This window comes from Lutra lutra, chromosome 16, assembly GCF_902655055.1.
Source record: "Lutra lutra chromosome 16, mLutLut1.2, whole genome shotgun sequence".
Taxonomy (NCBI): Eukaryota; Metazoa; Chordata; class Mammalia; order Carnivora; family Mustelidae; genus Lutra; species Lutra lutra.
Genome location: NC_062293.1, coordinates 3,529,728 through 3,543,701, shown reverse-complemented (window position 1 = coordinate 3,543,701; position 13,974 = coordinate 3,529,728). Strand labels below are relative to the sequence as shown.

Below are 13,974 nucleotides of genomic sequence, written 5' to 3'. Positions count from 1 at the left end.
TCATAAATACCACGGACGTGGGCCTTCGACGACATTTATCTCTCACCGTTCTGGAGGCAGGAAGTCCAAGGTCATGTCCAAACAATGAGGCTTCGGGTGAGAGCCCTCTGTCTGCCTAGCAGACGGCCACCTTCTCACTGTGTCTCCCCTGGGGGACAGGGAGCAAGCTCTCAGGTCATTCTTCTTCTAAGGGCACTAATCCCCTCCTAGGGCTCCACCACCATGACCTCATCTAACCCTAACCACTTCCCAAAGGCCCCACCTCCAGACACCCTGGCGTTGGGGGTTAGGGCTTCAACTTAGGCGTGGGTGAGGAGAAACAAAGAGTCCATAAGAAAGGGGCCACAAGCCAAGGGCCACGGGCAGCCTCCAGAAGCAGGAGCAAAGGCAAGGAAACAGATTTTTCCCCTAGAACCCTTAGAAGGAACACAGTTCCATGGACTCACTTGAGACTTCTGGTCTCCAGAGCGATACGATAATAAGTTTCTATCGTTCAAGGCCACTAACTGGTTACAGCAGGCGTGGGAAAGGAACGCATCCCATCCCCAGCTACCTACTGCCCCATCACAGAAGCAAGCAAGGCTGAAATTTGTTTTCAAATGTATCCTTCCACATGTGTTCCGTGTATATCCAAGCATGTGCCAACACGCCACAGACACACTTTCTTTCTTCCTTCCCCCCACAAACCAGAGCACACCATACATGCTATGGTGGGGAGGATCTGTCCTCCCGGTCACAGATTTGCATACAGTCCCCTCCTCTGGCGAACACATGCCCTCAGACCAGGAAGTGTGCCCAGCCTGGGATGCGAGATGCCGGGACACAACCCCTGCTCTCGAGGGGAGGTTGAGGCCGTGACCAACAGGCCACCAGGGCTGGGAGGGGATGTGGGAGCAAACACCTTCTACCTGCTGCTCAAAACTAGCTTCTGCTGGGGTCTGGAGGCTGCAGGATGCTGGCAGGGGGGTGATGGGTTACCAAGGGCAATGCTGGGGAGCAACACAGGTGACAGGGTTATATAAACCAAACGGATACAAGTAAGACTCCGGATGAGATGGGCAGATTATAGGAAAGCCAAGACGCAGGCTGTGCTATCGTGCTACAGTTCTGAAAAATGTTACCATGCGGGGAAGCTGATCAAAGTGTATATGAGATCTTTCCGTATTATTTCTTATAACTACATGTGACTAAAATCAATACAAATTTCAACTAAAAGAATTGATTTCTGGTGCCAGAGTCTAGCTTGGGGGTTTCTCTCCTGGGCTCACGGCTGCCCCCGTAACAGGGGCCCCCCTCCACCAGCCCTGAGCCCCTTCACCATATCTCCTGGTTGAGGGGGAGACCCGCCCTGCTGGGGCACTCAGCAAAGCTGGGCAAGAGCCTGAAGGAACGAAGGAACGGACGCACTCTGGGTGGGGCCGGAGGGCCATGGAGACTCAGGCAGGAAGGTTATCTTCCTTGGACCTTGAAAGCTAAGACCCCGTGCCTTGCCTGAGACCTGGGTCCTCTTCAAACGAACACTGCCCAGCCACCACCGACAGCACCAAGGGACTCAAACCCCCTAGCTGCCTTTTCCAGGCACCCTGCCGTGAATTCGAGGTCCACAAGCAACACTCACCATCCCATCACAAACACCCACAGAGCCCCCCAGCCCCCGCCTCTGATTCTGCCTGGGTGGCCCCCTGGAGTCACCCCTCCATGCTGCCATCCCAGGGGAAGCAGGACCCTGGGCCAGTGAGTCTGAAGAGGCAGATGGGGGAAGGGAGTGGGTGGGGGAGGCTTAGACCCAGGTTTCTTTCCAGACCTGGTCTTCTTTTCCACATCCCAGAGGGCCCCAACCCCTGGGGGGGCAGGGGGTGGGGTGGGAAGGAAACACTGTTCAGGGCTTGCAACGCTTTTATGGTTCCTGTTCTGACTCTGGTGCTAGGCCCCCCATTAGAACCCCTCTTCGGGGCTTCCCTGGCAAAGACAGAAACTGGGGGCTGACACAGGCCACCTAGTGACACCAGGAGCCCCCCCCCCCCCCGCCCCGGGGTCTCTTCTTGCTTTTGGCCTCCAGGAAGGGACTGGGGCCCCAGCCCTCTCTATCTGTTGTCCCGTCAGACCTCCCCCACATTGGGGGAGCTATGCCAGCACCTTCCCAAAGGCTCAGTCTCCCTGTCTCCCACACAGTCTTTGTCCTCTCCTTCCATCCCTCTCTCCCCACCAGTCTCCCCAAACCAGGAGGGGCTGGCAGGTGAGCTGAGAGGCCCAGAAGCCTCCTCTCCCCTATCGCCCTGGCTCCTGGCCTCTGCACAGGGATGCACATGGTCGGGGGGATGGGGGATGGAGTGGAGGGGGGCAACCCTGGGCTTGGGGAAGTCCCTGCGCTTTCTTTTGGAGTTCTTCGGAACCCCCCTTTTAAGAAGCAGAGGCCGGGTAGGCAGAGAAGGTACTAGCTTAGTGGGGAGCTGCTGGCTATTCCAACCTCTGGTCAGCGGGCCTGGCGGCAAGCCCGAGCGTCCTCCGAGCGGCTGTTAAAACTCTGGGGGTGTGCAGGATGGGTCCCGGTCCTTGCTCCCCGCAGCCCTGGGGGTGGGGGTGAGGGTGGGGTAACCGTCGCTCTCATTTGGCAAGCGGGTCAAGTGACCCGTCTCCCCAGGGAGAAAGGGAGCCGCCCCGTCAGGAGCCCAGGACTCGTGCGCGGCAGGGCGGGCGCGGTGCCCCCGCTGGTGCCGGCGCTGCGCTAGGCGGAGAGGAGTCCGAGGGGAGCCGCGGCGCATTGATTGCCGGTGTGGACGCAGCCGCGGCGGCGGCCGGGCAGCAGCTCTCCGCGCCCGGCCGGGCTGTCGGGAACTCGGGCCGGCTCGGCTCCCGCTTCCTGGAAACGCGCTCCGGGCTGCACAGCTGGGGACGCAGCGGGCCCGCCTGGCCAGGGGCCGCGCGGGGTCGCCCACCCGCCCCTGGGCGCGGCGAGGGGCGCTCAGGGCCTCCGGGAGGGGGACACGCTGGGAAGCTGTGGCCACGCGGCTGAGGCCACGCGGAGCGGCCCCCCCTTCCCTGGGCCCTCGTGGCCACCCAGGGGAAAGTGGCGCCGCGGGGGGAGGGGAGTGAGGGGGGACGGGTGGTGGCCCGGGACAGGAGGCCGGCTGCAGCCAAGTCCCTCCGGTCCTGCCCAGGGGTGGGGGTGCAGGGGACCGGTTGGGGCAAGGGGGTCTGCGTCCTGACCCGGGAGAAAGCCGCTCCCTGGGCGCCGCCCCCCCGCTCAGGGACACCGGGCTTGGCTCGCCTTTGCCTTCAGACACAGAAGGGTTTATTGGGCACCTGCTCTGCGAGAGTCCCTGCGTGCAGCCCGCTGGGCTGGGGGGCAGTGTTCTCCCATGTTCCAGAGCGCGTCGGTCCATTTATCTGCAAACCGCAGGCACTTTATTACTCGGCGCATGTGTTATGTACCCACAAAAGTTGAAATTTTAAAAGGGCGAGATGAACAATAGAAACATGTTTCTTCCATATGCCCATGGCCTGTCTTGCCCAAGTCCCACCCAGGAGACCTGGGTTTAGTGGGGGCATCCGGACTGGGGCTGGAGCCAGAGAAAACACCCCTGCCTCCCCCCCCCCTCCCACTCTGGTCCCTATCTTCCTGTACCACCAGGCCCATGGCTGAGCTGCCCTCCGGCCTGTTCCCCCTTCATAGCTCCGGTGGAGGGTAGCACATGGCCGGCTAGGGTACTGGACGTGCTCGAAGGTCTGGGTTCAAATGCGGCATCTGCTCTTTAGTGACATTGGGCCTCTCCGAGCCTCGGGCTCCTCTTCTGTAAAACGGAGGGGCCAGCGTCTCCCCGATGCCTAGTAGAGTGCCTGGTTGGCAGGCTGCTTCCCGACCAGGCTGTGCTACCAGGTGGACAGGTCTGAGCGGCCCCGATGGCAAAGCGATTAATAGCCCCCCACCAGCCCCCCAACACCCCCCTGGGGGGGGCAGACAGAGTGACAATCATGCACACTCAGAGAGATTGCATTTATCATTGTGTCTGGCTTAGGATGTGGTCCTGGGGAAGGGAACTGCTAGTAAGTGTGTGTCACCCAACTGAAGGGCCGTGGGAGGGAAGGGTTCCAGGAGGGCGGGTGGGAGAGGAGAAGGAGGGAACCCAAGTCATCAGTGGGTCAGTCAGATGCGACCTGAGCTCTGGCTGCAGGCCAGGCTGTTGTAGGCAGCGGACGGTCAGGGAGCACCCTCAGCCGCTGGGGACCCACCCCCCCCCCCCACCCCAGCACTGCTTCCCTGAGGAGCAGCGAGCCACCCTCAGACCGGGGTGGGAGGGTCTCCCAGGAGCTGGAGAGCGCCCAGGCCCACAGCTGAGGTGTGGTCTCCTTGGGCGGAGAGTGACTCAGGCCCGGCCTGGCCTCCCCACCGCCTGGGTTTGGTTTGTTTAAGAACAAATTAGTCACGGAGCAGGCAGCTTTCCCGAAAATAAAATGAGAATCCCCAGGAAACAGGGAAAATTGAAGGCAGGAGGGTGAGTCAGCACGTGCTGCCCCCAGGGCTCCACTTTCCAAAAGGCTAGGTTCTCCCCCAGCCCCGCTTCCCCCTCCTGGGCCTCCCTCCTCCTGCTGCTCCTCCCTCTCCTCATGGGCCTCCCTCCTCCACCCCTTCCTTCTCCTACCCACCCACCCCGTCCTGGGCCTCCCTCCTCCTGCTGCTCCTCCCTCTCCTCATGGGCCTCCCTCCTCCACCCCTTCCTTCTCCTACCCCCCCACCCCATCCTGGGCCTCCCTTGGGAGCACCAAGCAGGAGCACAGACCTCTCACCCCCATCTCAGCGGGTTCTCCACCACTAGACACCCCCCCTTTGGTTCTACTTCTCTTGCTTTTCCTCTTTGTCTCTCCCGGACCGCGCAGTTGGCAGGGCTCAGTCCCCACGAGTGCTCATGGACCTCCCACTCCTTTCCTCCAGGTCCACCCCTTCCTCCATCCATCTGTCCATCACCTGCGTTCATTCACATCCACAGAGCACCCGCCGGTCCCGGTGCTGGGGGCGGGAGGAAGTGGGGCAGAGAGTCTCACCTCTCCCCCAGAAGGCTTCCTTATGGGGAAGGGAGACTCCTACGTGGGAGATGTTGCCCAACCACCACAACTGGGCCCTGGGCCCACCCCCACTTCCCCTTGCTCCTCTGGTCACTCCTTCCTTGGGGACAGGCAGAGCTGGAAGGAAGAAAGGACAATGCTTAAGACTTCTGAGCTCTCTGTCCCGGCCTCCCTCTGGGTCAGAGCACAGGGCGTGGGGACTGACCAGGTAGGACAGGAGAGCTGGGGTGAGCATCCCTCACCCCACAGCTCTCCCTGTCCCAGAGTAGAGGTGAAGGGACATGGAGCCACCTGTGTTTTGCATTTGAGGGACAAGCTCTGATGTCCATCTGTCCCGTGCCTCCCCCTCCTGAGCATCTGGGGGAGTGTACCTGAACTTTGGACAGGACTCTGGCCACCTCCTTCCCACCCCAGGCACCTGAGGTCATCAGGGACAGCTGTAGGCTGCAGAAGGGAGTCAGCGTGGGGAGTCAGGCACCTTAAAACCTGGTGTCTCAGGACAGGGCCAGCCTGCCGTGGTCTGGGGTCCACCTGGCCAGAGCTGGGGAGACCCTTGCATCAGGACAAGTCCTCAAGGGACCAGGGACACCTCTCACTGCGGTCCCCTATGTGGCCAGAACCCTTTGATTCAGTGTCCCCCACCCCCACCCCCATCTCCCAGCTGGAACAATGCTCTTCCTACTCTGCAGGACCCTCAGTGTGACTCTCTCCCCAGACCCCTCTAACTCAGCCGACCCCTCAGGAGCAGGGGGAGACGGTCCCAGGCCTGGGTCACGGACTGGGCTCAGGGCCTCCTGTCTCTCAGGTCACTGTCCAATCTCTGCCTGCTGTTCTTGATGAATAATTTAGCTGTTCGAATTACAGTAAAGAGCTCTTCTGCTTCCCTTCCCAAATCGTTAAGAGCTGATACAAGACGCCTTCGTTCATTCTAAGGAAAGTCCCTTTCCCAGCGAGGCTGAGCCTCATGGGTGGGGATCCCCCCTCCCCACCAATCATTCACCAATTTCAGACAGGAGCAGGGGATTGGTTTGGTTTGGTTTTAATCTTGACCGTAAATAATACCCAAGCATCAGATGGCAAGTCTTGGGAGCAGGCAGGTACCGCCGTCCCGACAGGTGTGGAGGGGGTTGGGTGGCTACTCTGGAAAGAGCCTTGGGGAACTAGTGAGTCCCAAGTCTGGAGGATGGGTCCCTGTGGGTGTTGGAGAGGCAGGCGGAGCCTGGGAGGAAGGTGCATGGACGCAAAGCCAACTGAACGGTGTGAGAGTGCACACGTGGGTGTGTACACACACGCATGATTGCGCACAGATGTGTACACACTTATGCATATACACGTGCGTGTGTGTGTGTGTACACATGCGTGTGCGTGTTTCATGTGCCAGAGTGGTGGCTGGAGTGTGTGGCCGGGACCGGACGGGGGTTTGCAGCCCCGAGCCTGCTGTTGGAGACGCCCAGGAGCCCCAGGTCCTCAAACGTTTTCGGAGCTGGGAGAGCTGGGTGAGGGGTCTGGGCAGGGCTGTGCTCGGGCGCCCAGTCGGGTGACTTGCAAGCAGGCAGGGGAGGCGCATCAGGAAGTTGAGGCGGCGGCGGGGGCACTGGGAAAGGGCAAGGGTGGGGACCTTGGCTGGAAGATCCAATGACGAGGAGGCAACATCCAGAGGCCTGAACGTCCTGGTTCCAGAGCCAAGGATGGTGGGAGGTGGAGCTCCAAGGTGATGGAGCCCAGGGCTATGGGCCCGGAGGAGCCCGGCTGCAGAGACCAGGCCTGGAGCCCCCGCTGCTGGAGGCCTGCTGGTACCTGGCAGGGACTGCAGTGCCAAGCGTGGGGGAGGGGTGGGGGCCTGAGGTCGCGGGTGCACACACCACCACCACCACCACCACCACCCCCCGCCCCGCTGGCCCTGCAGCTGCGTGGTGAAGGACGAAGGGGGAAGACGGGAGCCTGTGAAGTCAGGCCTGGACCTCCTCCTCCAGCCCATCCTCCTGTTGCAGGGACAGATGGCGTGTCCCCCCGAGGCACCCCTGTCCACGCTCACCTCCCCGCAGCCTACACCTGATTCACTTGGGACCTGGACAAGCTGTTGCGAGGGGTCTCTGTGCCTGCTTGTCTGTCCTGGGACACCCAGCACAGGAGCACCCTGCTCACAAGAGATGGGGGTGAGGGACAGGTGGAGACCCTTCCTCTTTTCCTCTTCCCCCCACAACACTGTCACCATACCCTCCAACTTTGGGGGGTCCAGAGAGGCCCAGGTCACTCTAACTGGTCCCACGCATGCCAGACTGTGACCATCGGGGGCTGGTCCGAGGAAGGGAGCAGCACAGAGACAAACGTGCAAAGGTGGCTTCTTGGCGGGGGGGGGGTAGGACCACCCCATCCAGGGCCTGTGCAATGGCAAGGGTCCCTCAGGGATCCATCTCTCCTCAGTGGCCCAGCCAAGGCCCTGGCCCCAGTACCATCCAGTGGAGAACCGTCCCAGCCTGCTGTGGGGTGGGCCCCTATAGCTTTCCTGCTGGGGATCAGCCCACAAGCACACTGGGACCACAGTGGGCACCGCCTTCCTCCAACAAGATGGAACGGTTTGCCCCATGAATTGTCCAGGGGCCCCCCCAAAGGGTGGTCCCAGCCCCGAGGCAGCCTTGAGGAGGCTCTCCTGCCCTCCTCTGACTCCTCCTCCCCCTCCTTCTCCCTCCCACAAGGCCTTGGGGCCCAGCTGTGACCCCAGCACCCCTGGCCAGATGTGTGCGGGCCCCAGGCCCCCTGGGGTGGCCTCAGTCTGCTACATTAGCATTCCTCAGGCTTTGGCTGAGCAGGAGCTGGAGAGAGGAGGGAGCACCCCACAGGCCTTTCCTGGGCTCCTCTGGAATCAGGACAGCAGCCCCTGGTAACCTCCCCAGCTTGGTTCCTTGGGGAAAATGAAGCATCGCTGAGCCCCACAGAAGGGAGGTTTCCTTGGAAAAGATCGGAAATGTTCTGATTTCCAAGCCCTCTTGGGGCCCCAGGAGGCTCATGCAAGGTGGCGTCTGGCTGGTGGCAGCTGAGGAGGACCCGCTCACCCTCGACTTCTGTCCTCTCCTGGGTGGGACCCACAGGGTCGTTGGGCTGTGGCAAACGGGTCACCTCTGCGGCTCCCCCCCGCCCCGCCCTTCCCCCGTTAGCTCTCATCTCTCCCGTCCAGACACAGTGGGCTTCTCCCCCTGCCTAGAAAGTTCCATTCTCTCTCTTAACCTCTTAGTCTTTGAACATGCTTCTCCTAGGCCAGGAGTCAGCAACATTTTTTGTTTTTTGTCCCCCCCCAACCTCCCCCCCGCCCCCGCAAAGGGCTGCATAATAAGACTTTTCGGCCTCTGCAGCACAAAAGCAGCCCCAGACGACTCACAATTTGCAAACAAATGCCTTTGGCTTTGTCCTAATAAAACTTTATGGGTATTAGAACTTGAACTTCATGTCATTCGCATGTGCCAGGAACTAGTATTCTCTCAATTTTTGTTCTGCGACCATCTGAAAATGTAAAACCCGTTCTTTGTTCACAGGCTGAACCAGAATAGACACGGGCTGGATTTGGCCTCAGGGCTGTGGTGCTGTTCCACGGGGCCGCACTACAGGCCGCCCCGCTCTACAATGCCCCCTTGGGTCACTTCTACTAGCAGGGCCGCTGACTCACCCCTCCCTGGACCAGGTGAGAGCTTCCCGTTGGACACACCCACGATTCCCCGTTCTACCTCTCTCCTAATACCCAGCCTGGCTCAGAGCCCGACACACACTGAGAGTTCAGTAAGTGTCAATTAAACGTGGTTCCCCATATTGTCTCCTTGCATGCTTACGACCTCTGAGTGAAACATAGCTCTTATGCCCATTTTCTAGAGGAGGTTTCAAGGCCCAGAAAAGTTAAGTAACTTGCCCAGGGTAACCCAGCTGGCTGGGGCAGAGGCAGGAGTCGAACCTGTACACCATTCCCTGGGCAGATGGGGGACAAGGGCCCAGTTGCAAGCCTCTGGGGATGTGGCTAGGCTACTCCGGGGGTCAGGGAACACCCCTACCCCCGACCTTCATCCCTGGTATTGTGGGCGCTGATAAAGCTCTCCTCATCCTCTGTTCTCCCAAAGTTTCCTGTTTTTCCCCGGTGGGGAGGGGGTGTGATATTCTTTGTGCCTCAATTCTGGGCTCGAATTCTGCCTTCTCAGGACTAGACCCAGTGATGCTGGATCTCCCAATTCTGTGGTCACGGCCTGCCCCTTCCCAGCCGTCCATCTGAGCTGCCACTTCACTCAACACAGCCAGTGGCAGCTGTGCTCCCAGACCCCTGGCTGTGGACACCCTGTCCCCCGCCGCCCCCGACCTAGGTCTGCCCCCAGCCTCCAACCCAGTCCTTCTGGCCATGTGTTGATCTCTCCATATGTCAGAGGAGGACTTTGGCACTCCCAGTGTCAGGCTGAGAATTGGGGTGCACTGCGGGGCGGGCCAGCCTGGATAAATGCATGGTCTGACTGTGGTCTGCCTTCCCCCCATGGGGCATCCCAGGGCCTTTCCGCGGTCGGGGGTGGAAGGTGCCAGCTCCCTGCTTCTGTCCTGCAGTCATGACCCCAGAGCCAGCATGCCCGCTGCAGCTTGCCTCTCCCTTCTAGCTCTTTCCCACAGAACATCCTGGCTTCAGGAATTCTCATCATCCAGGCCAGAGTTCATCGGAAGTTCCCCCATCCACCCCCTCTCCCATCCCCAGGAGGGAAGCAAGGAGAGAGAGGGTCATGCAGCTGAGCTGGACGAGAAGAAAGCCAGGCTCCACTGGCCGGTGATGGCTTGGGGCAGATCCGAGCAGGTGGCCACTGTGTCCATCCTGCGCTGGACATCGTGGCGGCCATGGGGGTGCTGCTAACACAACCCACCACCAGAGCCCAGAGGTTCATGGAAGCCATGCCCAGCCCCAGGATACCAGCTGTCTCTGCCCAGGACCATGTGTAGACAAAGGGGCTGGCAAACCGGCAGAGAAATTCCAAGGAAGCAGATGTGGTCCGTTAGAAGAGGCCCCAAATCTCTCCCCTCTCCCCCCTCCTTCCATAGAACCACTGCCTAAAATGACCCAGGGTCTCCAGCCAGAGAGTGTGAGGATATGGCTATGCTGGGCCCCAGGGGAGCTCACTCCATGCAAAAACAGCCCTCTGGTCTCAGTCATGCCAAGGCCACCTGCCACCGAGAGGGTGGGGACATGGTTCCTGGGCTGGGGGGAGGGCAAGATTGAACACCTGGGAAACAGGGAGGGATGGAGGGAAGGGAAAATGGGGTTGAGGGAAGGAAGAAAATAAAGAGATGGGAAGGGAAGGGAAGGGGAGAGGAGGGATGGGGAGAGAAGAGAGGAGGTGGGGCCATGAATCACCTCCTCGCTGTGCAGGGATCCTTGGGAGGGCCTTGGGCTGAGAGGGCCCTAGGTGTATCTGTGTTTACTGATTTGCTCTGCAGTGACATTCGTGGCTCTCCCCCGGGAGCCTCCTATGGGCTCCGGCCCCTGGTCCAGCGGGATGGGCAGCCTCCGTGCCCGCAGGCCTGGTTGCCTGGGTGACATCCTTTGTTAGGCACCAGCATCTGAAAATGTCAAACCGTTTTCAGCGGGTCAGATCTGGTTCCCTCCTTTCCCCTTCTCCTTTTTCAATTCCAGTTGCCTCTGCCCAAGCTGCAAACTTCCTCTGTCTCCATGGGGATGGAGGAGGGCTGTCTCTCTTTTTCCGTCCCAAACATCTGTCTCTATAAACAGTTGTGCACACAGCACCTCTTCCTTCTGGGCCTGGGCCGCGGGGAGGAAGTGCTTTGTTTATCTGGAGGGGTCGGCTTCCTCACTCCTCTCGGGCTGGCTGCACACTGGACTCTGCGAGCCCTGGGCTGGTGGGCAGGCAGCCAGTGCTCGCTGCTCCCTGGGGCCAGTGCCTGGTGGGAAGGGTGGCTGCTCTGCACCATCGTCTGGTAGAACTGGACTTGGCTTTGCTGGCTGGGTTGCTGTAGACAGGTGACTTACCCTCTCTGAGCCCGTTTCTTAGTGAAGATGAGGTCATCTTTACAAGGTGTGGGGCGCATTCAGGGGAGTTCCCTTTAGAAGGCTCTCATATTTCCTGCTCCAAGAGACCCTTCCACTGAATCAGTACCATCACCAGCCCCATTCAGGAGAAGCTGAGACGCAGAGAGGTGAATTGGCCCGACCTCTAAGGAAACTCAGCAGCAGGGACACCCCAGGACGCAAACCTAGACACCCTCCCCCCCAATAGGACCTCTGCCCAAACCCCACAGCCTCTGCTTGCAGACTGAAGGGCTTGGGTTGAGTGACCTCCTCCCCAGCTTGAAACTTTGATTTATTTCAGGGAAGAGGGTGGGGCGAGCTAAGAAGTTAGTGGGGTTTTGCCAAGAGCCAGGGACTGGAATGCATGATGTCTGGGCGAGGAGTCAGGGACAGGGACTCCGGTGACTCAGCCCCGCTTTCCCTGGCTGGTAGAAACGAAAACTGGACCATAGGCCAGAAGGCAGGACTGGCCCTGGCCCAGGCCCAGCCCCTGGCTCGGCCACCTTGGAGAGCGTGTCCTGGGCCCACGTGGCCCCAGCGCCAACGTCACTCCCTCAGGGTCGCCAACCTAAATCCCAGCTCCAGGTCTGACTTTTTTCTGTGTCCACAACTCTAGTGTGGGGCCCAGAATGAGATCAATGATGCTGTTTCTCAGGAATCAAAGGAGAGACCCCAGAAACAACCACGTCAGCAGCCAAGAGGGACAGGTTGGGTTTCAGAGCAGGAAGAACTGGGTTTGAGTCCAACTTAACTACTTACTGGTTGACCTCGAGTGAGTTAAGCTCCCTGAGACTCAGTTATCTCGTCTGTAGAATGGGGAGCAGAAGGGTACCCACTGGAGGGATGCTGACAAGGGGCTCAGGGTTTAGCCTGGGGACCTTACTTAGAAGACCCAAACTGAAAAAAAGATAATCAAGAGTTTCAAGGTGACCGCCGGGCACTAGACCCAGCAGAGGACTCCTGTGTGACCCCCTGTCCCTGAGGACGTGGGGCGTCTCCTGTCTCCCGGGGTATCTTTCAGGAAACTGACTACAACCCACCTGAGCCCCAGTGCTGGGAGGAAGGAAGAAGTCGCACACGTTCCCATCCCCGCTTTGGTCAAAGGTTCATTCCCCAGCGAATGACCAGCCCTGATTACAAGGACGCTGGGTGGTCCTTCAGCACCCCAGGCCCGGCGGGGAGAACCTGGGGGTGCTGGCCCCTGGCCAGGTTTGGGGGCAGGTGAACCACCCCTCCCCACGCAGGCCGGTTCTCCATACAGGCCAGACGCATCTGAGATGGGATATCATCGGACATGAAGGCCTTTCTTTCTTTTTTTTTTTTTTTAAGATTTTATTTATGTATTTGACAGAGAGAGACGCAGCGAGAGAGGGAACACAAGCAGGGGAACTAGGACCAGGATAGCGGGCTTCCCACCAAGCAGAGAGCCTGATGTGGGGCCGAAAGCAGAGGCTTAACGACCGAGCCCCCCAGGCGCCCCCACGAAGCTCCTTAAGGCTGCTGAGTGAGCTGTGATTCTCCAAGAAAACCCCTTTTTTGGTGGGGGGGGGGGGAGGGACGTACAACCCGGAAGCGTTTCAGGATGAAAGAGACCTCATGTCTGCAACTTACCCTCAAATGGCCCAGGAAGGAGACCGCAGAGAAAGAAACAGTAACACGAGCGAACTGGTAACAAGTTGCCTTCGGGGTCTCCGGGGAAGAGCGCTGGGAACTGGTTTCTGGTACTTTTGCGACTCTTCTATCAGCCTGAAATCATTTCAAAATAAACAGTGGGCTTTCTTGTTTTGCTTTGTTTTGAAGGGTATGGGCGGGGGTAACCAGCAAAGAGCCAGTCCTGCTGGCGGCCGGATTGGTGCCGCGGGGAGGACTCCCGCTCCTGCGGACGCACCTTGGCCATGGGAGAGAACAGCCCCGCGGCCCCGCAGCGCCAGCACCCCTGCTCCTGCCGCCGTGGGTCTCCAGCTTTCCGGCCTCGTGGCCAGTCTTTCTCTTTGGGGGGCCGGTGACTCAGCCGAGGGCTCTATGTGGCCGGAAGTGGGCACGGTGACTCATGGGGTGGCTTTGCACCCTCCCTCCTGGAGGCCGGGATAGCAGCTGAGGTCCCCGGCCAGAGACACCCCCCAAAGAGGGGGATCTGCACCCCACAGTCATAATTCCAGGGAGGGCTGCACTAGAGGATGTGGGCTTGGAGCACCGGGCTGGGGTGGGCCCTTCCTCACCCTCTGGAGGGTGGCTGGATGTGCCTTCTGCCAGCTCTGCCCACAGCCTGTGGCACGTTCCCGCTGCTTGCTGGACACTCCTTAAGAATTCCCCACCGTCTGCAAAGGCAGCAGCCGCCACCAAGGCCCCTGACCCGGCCGGCTGCCCCCAGCTGCTCGCATGAGCAGGGCCTTGTTAGCACTCAGCGGCTGGGCAGATGCCCAGGGGCCCCGCTCCCAGGGGCCCAGGCCACTTCCAGCCTGTTTATCTCCAGCTACACAGCATCCCCCTCTTGCCCTGACTATCAGTCCTGGGAACCTATCTACTCCCTCACTGGTAGGTTCAAACCCAGCACCTAGTTAATGAATGAACGTTGAGCCGTCCCTCCAGGACTCCCCAACCTCTCCAGCTTTTCTTCTCGATTAGGGCTGAGGTTCCTCACTTCAAAGTTGAGGCCTGCTCTGGGGGAAGGGACCCTGTGCTTATGTATCCATGATCTCTTTACCCTCATAGCAGAGAAGGAAACGGAGGCTCAGAGAAGTTAAGAAACTTGCCTGAGGTTGCACAGCACCACGTCTGAATTGGAACTCAGGTCTTCCTGACTCCAAAGTCCACCCTGCCCTCTCCTGCCTTGTGACGGGCTGTGCTGCTCCTTCATTGGTCATGGATCCATG

General features: G+C 59.8%; 1 long non-coding RNA gene across 1 annotated transcript; it reads right to left on the bottom strand.

Annotated features, from left to right (window-relative positions):
* Positions 1-8,397: 8,397 nt before the first annotated feature.
* LOC125086896 (uncharacterized) lies at positions 8,398-13,453 on the bottom strand. Its single transcript, XR_007123291.1, has 3 exons — positions 12,990-13,453; positions 12,713-12,847; positions 8,398-10,635 (listed from the first exon to the last, which is right to left on the bottom strand). It is a non-coding gene; the product is annotated as an uncharacterized LOC125086896 (long non-coding RNA).
* Positions 13,454-13,974: the final 521 nt, after the last annotated feature.